This window comes from Sapajus apella, unplaced genomic scaffold (assembly GCF_009761245.1).
Source record: "Sapajus apella isolate SASKATOON/1434 unplaced genomic scaffold, GSC_monkey_1.0 scaffold19, whole genome shotgun sequence".
Taxonomy (NCBI): Eukaryota; Metazoa; Chordata; class Mammalia; order Primates; family Cebidae; genus Sapajus; species Sapajus apella.
The window spans coordinates 26799-36516 of NW_022436959.1; positions in this window are offsets into that span (position 1 = coordinate 26799).

Here is a 9718-nt window from a genome sequence, read left to right on the forward strand (position 1 = left end):
ATTTGAATGTCATATTTTTTTGCTCTGATAATTGGTTTTTATACATTTTAATCAATCTTTGATTTTCTGGTGTCTGGATTTTGTGTCTTACATAGGAAGGTGAACATACTTTAGAAATATGCATAAAGAAATTCATATCATTTCATTAATATTTTATGTTTACTTGATATTGATATCATGATCTATCAGGAAGTTTTATACGATAATTACTGTAATAATAATAACAATACTGATGGTAAATATGGGTACTGACTTTAAGGTAGTTACTAAGCACATTACATGTATATTTTATTGAGTCTTCACAGAAAACTTATTGACAGGTTAAGGACCCTTGAATATAGTAGATGAAAAATTGAGGGGTTACCTAACATTCCCTAAGTCATATACTTTAATTGATAGCAATTTCAATCGAAGCCCTGGGGTTTGGCAAATGAGATTTGTTCAATTTGCATCTTCTGATCTTTATGAATACTGGCATTATTTTACAACTTTGTAAGCCATTTATACTTCTTCTTTTGTGAATTGCCTTTTCATACTCTTTGCCTATTCTGTTAAGGTATTCAGTTTTTCTTATTTATTGGTAAGAATTAATATACACCATTTTAGAGATAGCGATCCTTTATCAACCATGTTGAAAATATTTTTCCTCATTTACTATTATTTATTTGCGGCACCTTTTGGTGAACTGAACTTTGTAAATTAATTTTAATAAAATCTGTCAATTTTTCTAGGGTCTCTATTATGATGTCAGGCTCAGGGAGACCAATGTCACCTATAATTAGTGTGCGATTCATCATCATTTAAGTCTAATGATTTCCTGCTTTCAGTTTTATTACAACTAAATCTGTTTGTAACTTTAAAGTTAGCAACCCAAGAATATGTGTTTCCATATAGTAAGTCAATTCCCAAAGGAGACATATTAAATAATCAAGTATTTCTTTGTGGATATTAGCATACAACTTTATGACATGATAAAATATTGCATTCCTGTGGCTCTCTTTCTGGACTTTCCACTGTGTTCCATGAATATTTTCATTCTGGTGCCAGTATTGGCCTCTCTTCTGCATGGTAGCTTTGTGGTTCATTTTACCTTCCAGTGGAGTTTGTTTTCTTATTACTTTTTTTGTTTTAAGGATTTTCTATGCCTTCTAATGTGATGGCAATTCTCCCTTCTCATTTTTAAACCACGGAAGTTCTGCCCTACCCAGGATATTCAGGCTCCAAGGCAGGCGAGTTTCCCTCCTCTACAAGGTCTCTGAGAACTCAGCTTTGAGCTGCTCCTGCGGCAGCCTAATCTTCTGCACGTGTGGCCCATAGGCAGATGGAGACCACCTGGAGCCGCGTGCCTTTCTCATTCCCAGCTGTGATGACAGCAGAAACTGAATTCTCTGAGCTAGGCCAACACAACAACCAAGAAGAACGTAGCTCTGCATCTTATTCTGCATATTTTAAGCATGTATCTAAACATGTTACAGAGGAGGTGAAAATCTGTGTGCACTACTGAATTTTCACAATGATTTTACTGAATTTGTTTTATCGTCTGTAACTCCATCTAAGAATCCAGGTCCACTGCAGATATCAGTCAGCTTTCTGAGAGTGCGGTGGCTAAATAAATATGCAATACCCAGGAAATTTGGAAGTTCAGGTGGTAAGTTTTCAGTTTAAGTATGTCCCAAATATTGCACAACATGGCACCCTGTACTACTTTAAAAAACTCACACTTTTACTTCAATGAACAGAAGTTCTCTAATAAGGTGATCACACACCTGTGCACAGTCCCCACCCCACACAAACTCCCACAGATGACACAAACACCCACCCCACCCCCACAAACCCATTTACCTTAGAGGGAAGTCCAAGACCCATCAATCTGCCTGACCCTCCGTCCCTTTAATAAAGCAGGTTCAGGCCTTCCCAGAGTGCCCCTGGGTGTTGATCCAGTGTCCTTGTAGATGTGAAAAGGAAGGTGGTTCAGGGCCCTAAACAGAATCTTCCTGCAGAATGAGGCCCTGGCAGTGGCCTTACCTGATGAAACTCTGAAGGGCAGGGTGTGAGCCTGCAGTGCACTGCCCCCTCCAAGGTCTGGGCCTGTTAACTCCAGGCTCAGCTTCCCCCAGGTCTGGACTCCCTCCGCTGCAGGCCTGAGCTCTCCTTGCCCCTGGCTCTCTTCTGCAGAGAACCTGCTCTCAGCTGCCACAGGAGGGCGCTGGAGAACGGGCCTGAGCAGAGAGGCAGGAGCTCCTCTGCAGGTCCTCCCAGGCACCACCCCTTCTGGGAGGAAGGCTTGGGAGTCCCCTAAGACAGATCCTCAGTCACTTCCCTCTGCTTGTGACTCAGGAAGACCTGCTCCCCGCACTGTGCTAGGGATCACTTCCTTGTTGAGTAGGACCAGAGTTTTGAGAGGGTCTTGTGCTCCTCTTCATCTGGTCCCTTTCCTTCCAAGGCCCCGGAGAGGAAGGCATGGGGTGGGCCCTAGCTCTGCTTCTAGCTTTCCTGCCTCCAGGTGAGTGTGCTGCCTACGGAGAGGCTCACGGGTTCTATTTTGTTTTGTTTTGCTTATTTTCTTCTTTTGCGAGGGGTGCCATACTAAGAAATGCCTCATTATATTTTGTGTTTTTGCCATTGCAGCCAGTCAGAAATGTTCCAACTTAGAAGCGAGAAGTCAGTCACCATGCCGAGTGGGTCCTCTGCTGTAATCACTTGGGATCTTCCTAAACAAAGTACTGTCTACTACATCCACTGGTACCTCCACCAGGAGCAGAAGTTTCCACACGTCTTCTGCTATACCATGACCCCTCCACATCCAAGGTTGTGGTGGAATCAGGAATCAGTCCAGGAAAGGATGATACTTATGCAAGCACAAGAAGCAGCTCAAAATTGATACTGAAAAATCAAATTGAAAATGATTCTGGGGTCTAGTACTGTCACCTGGGGATAGGCGCAGTGGTTCAGACCTGCCCTACACCACACTGAAATCTGCCTTGTGGCTAGTTGTGGTACATAAGGTAGAGCTGCCCCCTCTCATTTCCTACCACCGAATTTACTATATTCTGTACAAAGAGAAACACAGTTTAACTCCTGATCTCCCCCTAATTTCACACTCCCCTGGCAGCAGCTGCACCTTGTTCTCCACCCCTCCCCCATGAGTTACCTAAGCACAATCTCCCAGCTGTGTCAGGCAAGCACCCTGGCTGACAGCAAAGTTCTTTCAGCTCTTCTAGGGGCTGGTGGAGGCCCATTCCTCTGCTTCCTAAGACAGATAAGTTCCTCAAGGGCCAATCTCTAAGGGATACTTTTAGGAACATAAATGGGAAGACTAGCTGCACTCAAGCATTTATCCAATTATTGTCTATAGATCATGGCTGAAATGGTGCTTATTCACGGCTCGGGAGAAATGTTGGAATAACAACTTTGCACTTCAATAAGACATCTAACGTGTATCAGATCTGCTATCTTTTGGACAAACTGATATTTTCCTCTACCTACCAAATCATGGCACTATTGGTCTGCATGAGAATAGGTAAAAAAGCAATTGCCATAGATATGCCAACCTATGAGTCATATCACAAGTTTTCAACCATTTCAAGCATCCCTGCCATAATGCCAGCATCTGAAGGTTCTGACCCTTGCCCTGCAGCAGAATTCATTCCCTCTTCCTTCTGGGTATTAGACGGATAATTTGCATCAGTCTTATCATGGGCCATTGGGGAAGATTACAGCCCTGCTGAGAGATAAAAAAGATCATCCACTCAAGGAGTTCGCACGTCCTGGCTGACACGGAGCACATGCCTAGAAGTAGATTTGGTGAGTGCTCAATGGTGGGTTGTGGAATGCAAGCCTGAAGAGGCAGAGTTTAATTCTATAGGGGTACTTTCCTAATGTAGTGCCCTGACAGGTCTCCTGGTCTTGGTCCCTTGACACTCCTGGGATGGCTGCCTGGAAACATGGAGGAAACCTTGGTCACATGAATGATATGGAGCTGTCGGAACTGCCGGTACAGAGTCATAGAGGAAGGCTTAAAAGGCTTATGAGAGGCGGGAATGCTAGAGTGGACTTTCCTACTAAACTTGAGAACTCACTGGATGACAATATTCCCTGTGAGAGCCCAGAGAACCCTCCGAATTGTGAAGACAAGGCATGTTCTGAAATGGGAGGCATCAGCATTTTTGAGAGTCTCCAAGGATGCTGTGCCCTGTGGAGCAGGGTTGGTTATAGGAGATGCTGTTAAGGGATTAGCTCCCTAGGGTCAATGGAAATGATGTGACTTCAAAATAAGAGTCCAAATGTGCAGAATTAGTGTAAGAAGAAGTAATGCTGTAAAGGCAGCCAAGGAGCCCTGCTCTACAGAAATCTGGGATGATGGCTAATAAACCGCAGTGTTCCTAGGGCTAAGGAAATTGGGCTACCACAATGGTATTCCACATATATATTCCATATATACATGTATACTACACACACACACACACATATATATATATATATGTAATTGTAACATATCAAGAGAAGATGAACAAAACAGTGATGTCAGCTGCCCCTATTCTCCAACCCAGAGTCCTTTGAATGAAGGGGAAGGCAGATTGCCTTGAGGGAGAACCTTATAATGTTCTAGCAAGTATATATGGTAGTGATTCTCCCTGCCTTTACCCCCAAAAGATCGAAGACCAATTACCTGAGAAATTTGTATACCTATGAAGGGGGGTAACCAGGTCTTTCAAGGCTGGCAGAGACAGTGTCTGAGCTAATTTTGATACTAGAACACCCATATTGTCCTCGTGGTCCCCATTAGAGTGAGGACACATAGAAGCTCCCACTCTAATATTAGTCTTTTTTATTGCATTTTAGGTTTGGGGGTACATGTGAAGAACATGCAAGATTGTTGCATAGGTACATGCAACAATCTTGCCACACATGTGGCAGTGTGATTTTCTGCCTTCCTCCCCATCACCTATATCTGGCATTTCTCCCCATGCCCTCTCCCCCAACTCCCCACCCCCCACTGTCCCTCCCCTATCTCCCTCCAACAGACCCCAGTGTGTAATGCTCCCCTCCCTGTGTCCATGGGTTCCCATTGTTCAACACCCGCCTATGAGTGAGAACATGCAGTGTTTGATTTTCTGCTCCTGTGTCAGTTTGCTGAGAATGATGGCTTCCAGGTTCATCCATGTCCCTACAAACGACACGAACTCATGGTTTTTTATGGCTGTGTAATATTCCATGGTGTATATGTGCCACATTTTCCCTGTCCAGGGATCGATCATCGATGGGCATTTGGGTTGGTTCCAGGTCGATGGATTAAAGACTTAAACATAAGACCTAACACCATAAAAACCCTAGAAGAAAATCTAGGCAAAACCATTCAGGACATAGGCGTAGGCAAGGACTTCATGACCAAAACACCAAAAGCGTTGGCAACAAAAGCCAAAATAGACAAATGGGACCTAATCAAACTCTAATATTAGTTTTAAAGGCCCAAGTCTATCTCAAAGTGCGGTCCAGTAGGTGGATGGACGGACTGTGGCCACTATGCTGTGTCTGAGGGTATGAGCGTGGATATGATGAAGGGACGTAAAATGAGGAGTCTGCCCCCAACCCCGCATAGTCCAGGTGACCGTCATTCCTTCATTTCATTTGCAATCCATATGGCTTATTCTCCTTCACTGACTGGAACTCACACTCTGGCTATTGTAATCTGTTTTAAATCTTTTTCTCCTGAAAATGTCTTGACTTTGAGACATTGTCCTGAAAATGACTCTGCCTGTCTCAAAATGCAGTCCTTCAGTCTCATTGATGAATTGGAGGCACCTGGCCAGTGTAAAGAATGAGAACATAATTATAAATGAGGAAACAGCAGGAGAAGAAAAAAGGGAGGGAACACTTACCGTGCAGTATTAATTTTCGTTTAGAAAATATCGCAGCTGATATGCAGGAATGAGATTAAGCAAGTGTGGTCATGAGAAGAGGCTTCTGAATAATGAAAGGGAAGCTTGAGATCACAAGAAACCCAGAGTCCAGAATACTGAAGGGGAGCAGTGCTGGGCTCATGTGTATCTGGTCTTTTGTCTATTGGATCCTCTTTCTTCAAGAATTCTGAATCTTGAATTGGCCTTATAGTCCTAGCTCCTAGAACAGTGTTTCTCAAAGTGTGGTCTGTGGACCACCTGCATCAAAATCACATGAGGCTTTTAATTTAAAAAATATAGGTTCTGGGAAGCACCCTATACAATAAGACACAGTCTTGGAAGGAAAGCTGAAAATGTGCATTTTAAAATAACCTCCAGAGCTGATTCTTATTCAAACTGATTTTTCAGAACTGCTGGCAGAGGATGAACTGGTCCTGTCTCCAGCCCTTCTCTGCCTGCTGGCCCGACTTAGCCTTCTTTCTTTATACACACACACCTGGTGCTTGAAAACTGCCTCAGTCCCTATAATTTCTACTTTGTGCGAATCTCAGAGATCATTTACTGGAACCCATCTAGTTTCCAGGTGAAGCAACAACACCCCGTATTTCTTGAGCATGGTCTATGCAGCCGGGACCATGCTGTGTGCTCTGCTTACATTCTCCTGTTTACTCTCCATGTGGCCCCACAACACCCCTCTTTACAGATGAGGAAAAAGAGGTGAAATATCTTGCCCAAGACTACAGAGCTATCATGCTATTTTAGGGGACTGAAAATCTCCTTCTACTAGGACCTCTAAGTGACACGCTCCAATGTTGGCTCAGATGGTAGGCATGGGTTTTTGTCAGGAACTGCTGTTTTCTGCTTGTTCCTTCCTCTGGAGTAAGCAGCACACTCACGGGTCTATAGTATAAGATTGTTACATGAAGCAGGAGATTTGTCACCAGCCGGGTCTGGCTTCTGTCACAACTCTGATTTTCCTTAGCTGTTACAGCCTTGGAAAAACTATTTAAAATAACAGCCTTACTCCCTCATTTTTAAACTGAAGATAATATTTATTCTATAGAGTTATCCTAGGATTTAATGAAGTAACGACCACAAACCAATTAGTGCCATGCCAGAGTTTCACCGGTGTCCAACCAACGCTTGCTATTATTGCTATTTACGCCATCAACATTCCTTAAGCCTTTCTCTGAACTCTAGCCATTGGTCATCCCTCCCTTCACCCTGTGGTCAGATTTCTGTCTCTTCTCTGGGACTTCTTTCTTCTTCCCCCACCTCTCTCATCAGTTACCTCCTTGTACCACCAGGAAACAGCAGTTTAGGCCCTAAGCTGGCCGCGGTCATAACTCAGGAAAGTATGGCTCAGGCTCACAGTTTGAAACATGTCACTCTGGGCTCCTCTCCCCTGGTCAGGATCAGAGACGTGCAGAGCCGCTTTGCCTTTCTTTGGGCCGTCCTGTTTCCAGGTCAGTTTCTTACCTGAGGACCTGCAAAGAGGCTTTGAGGCTTTGGGTCATCTCTGCCTCACTGCTGTCTCTGATAGCTGGCTGGTGGCTCATCAGGCCGGAGCAACTGGCCCATGTCCTGACACACCAGGGAAGCTTGGTCATCCTGCAGTGCTTGGCCTGCACCAGGATCAGCTACATCCACTGGTATCAGCAGCAGAAGGGCCAAGCCCTGAGGGGCTCCACCAGCTGGCCATGTCCAAGTTGGATGAGCAGTGGGATTCCATCTTGAAAGCATATACAATCACAGCCAAGGGTGGCAGCAGCTGTACCCCGGCAGTGCTGAAGCTGGAGACAGGCATCAAGGGCGTGCATTACTGCACTGCCTGGGACCTGGGCAGCCCCACACACTGCCCCAGCCCTGCACAGAAAGGACTCGTCCTCCTAATCCAACAAGGCCTTGGGCATTTTCAGTGACTCTTGGTTCCTTGGATTTCCCTGGGGCGTAGAAGGAAAAAAGTCCTGTCCCCTGTCCCTCAGCATCCCCATCTATCCTGGATGTCCCTTCCCAGGTCCCACTACAGATGAGGCTCTCGGCAGACTCAGAGATCCGTCTATTTCATTGAAAGGGGCCTGTTTAAAGATGCTCCAGTTCAGAGTCTTTGAAGCCTTTGCAGCATGACCTGTGCTCCTGAATCCAGGCCCCACTAGCCACGTGGACTAGTGGATTCAGGAGTCCATTTAGTTGGACTAAAACTAAATTTACCTGTTTCTCTTTGCTTTTGTTAAATGCAGCAACTAGAAGAATTTAAGTGTATGACTCACATGGGTGACTCATATTTATTTCTATTGGACAGTACTGTTAGAGACTGATCATTTAAGAATCTGACCATCTCCCCTGAAGAATGCACAAATATAATATTTTGCAAGAGATTTCAAGGGTGGAGGACTTTCTGAGATTTACCACAAAATGGTTGAAAAGCTGGGACGGAAGCCTATTCCTGTTTCCAGCTTCCAAGCTCTTGCCCCTGGGACTGTTACCATTTTGCAATAGAGTCAGCAATTGGAAGCAAAGGAAACAAGATTGCCCGCTTCTCAGTATTTTCCTCCATGGGCAGGGTGCACAGGAACTGATGTGAGCGGACAGTCATCGTGGCAGGGTGATGCAATACTCCCGGGATGAGACACTGGGACTTTGCCTTCCACTTCTCTTTGAACACCACCCCCGTGTGGAACATGTGTGTATTCCCGGCTTCTCCAGACTTTTGCTCTCCCATCTGACAAATGAAGATGTTTAGCCAAATGTCTACTAAATTATGTGACTATGATTTTTGTATTAAAGCAAAGCCGTACAAATGAGAACACTATGCCCGCTACCTTCATATAATGCAGTTTTCTTTAACAGAAAAAAATGAAAGAAAAAAAAAAGAAAGCCTGTGTTACTGATCTTCCAACACCAAACAGGAAATCCCTGTGCCACTTTATGGTCAGAAGAAAAAAAATTCTTTGAAGTATAAGCTGAATTTAAATGCCTTTTCAAGGGAATGCTTACACACTGTTGATGAGAATGTAAATCAGTACAATCTCTCTGGAAAACAGTATGGAAATTTCTCAAAGAACTAAAAATAGAAATACCACTCAATCCAGCAACCCCATGACTGGATATCCACCCAAAGGAAAAGAAATTATTATATTAGACTGCACTCATATATTTATTGCAGCACTGTTCATAACAGCAAAACTGTGGAATCAACCTAAATGTCCATCAGTGGATGACTGGATAAAGAAAATTTGGTATATATATGTGTATACACACACACACACACACACACACACACACACACACACATAGAATATTATTCATTCATAAAAAAAGAATGAAATCCTGTTTTTTGCAGAAACATGCAGGAAACTGGAGGCTATAATCTAAAGTGAAACAACTTAGCAATAGACAAATACTGGATGTTCTCACTTATAAGTGGGAGCTAAATAATGTGTACATGTGGACATAGGGTGTGGAACGAGACTTTGGTGGCTTGTAAGGGTGGTAGGGGGCAGAAGGAGTACAGACAGAAATTAAGTAATTTCGTATCACGATGCATATTATCCAGCTGTGGGGTATACTAAAAGCCAAGACTTTACCACTATGCATATTATGTGTGTAACAAAATTGCACTTGTATTCCTTAAATTTATGCAAATAAAAAACAAAAACAAAGAGCGTTTCAATGGGAGACTGAAAGTTTATGTATGACTTGATGACATCAATGAAAAAGATGAATGAATGTAAAGTCCAAACCATCCTGAAGAAACTCATGTTCCTTCACTCATCATATGTCCATCACATTCCTTCACTCATCGTCCACCTCCCTCA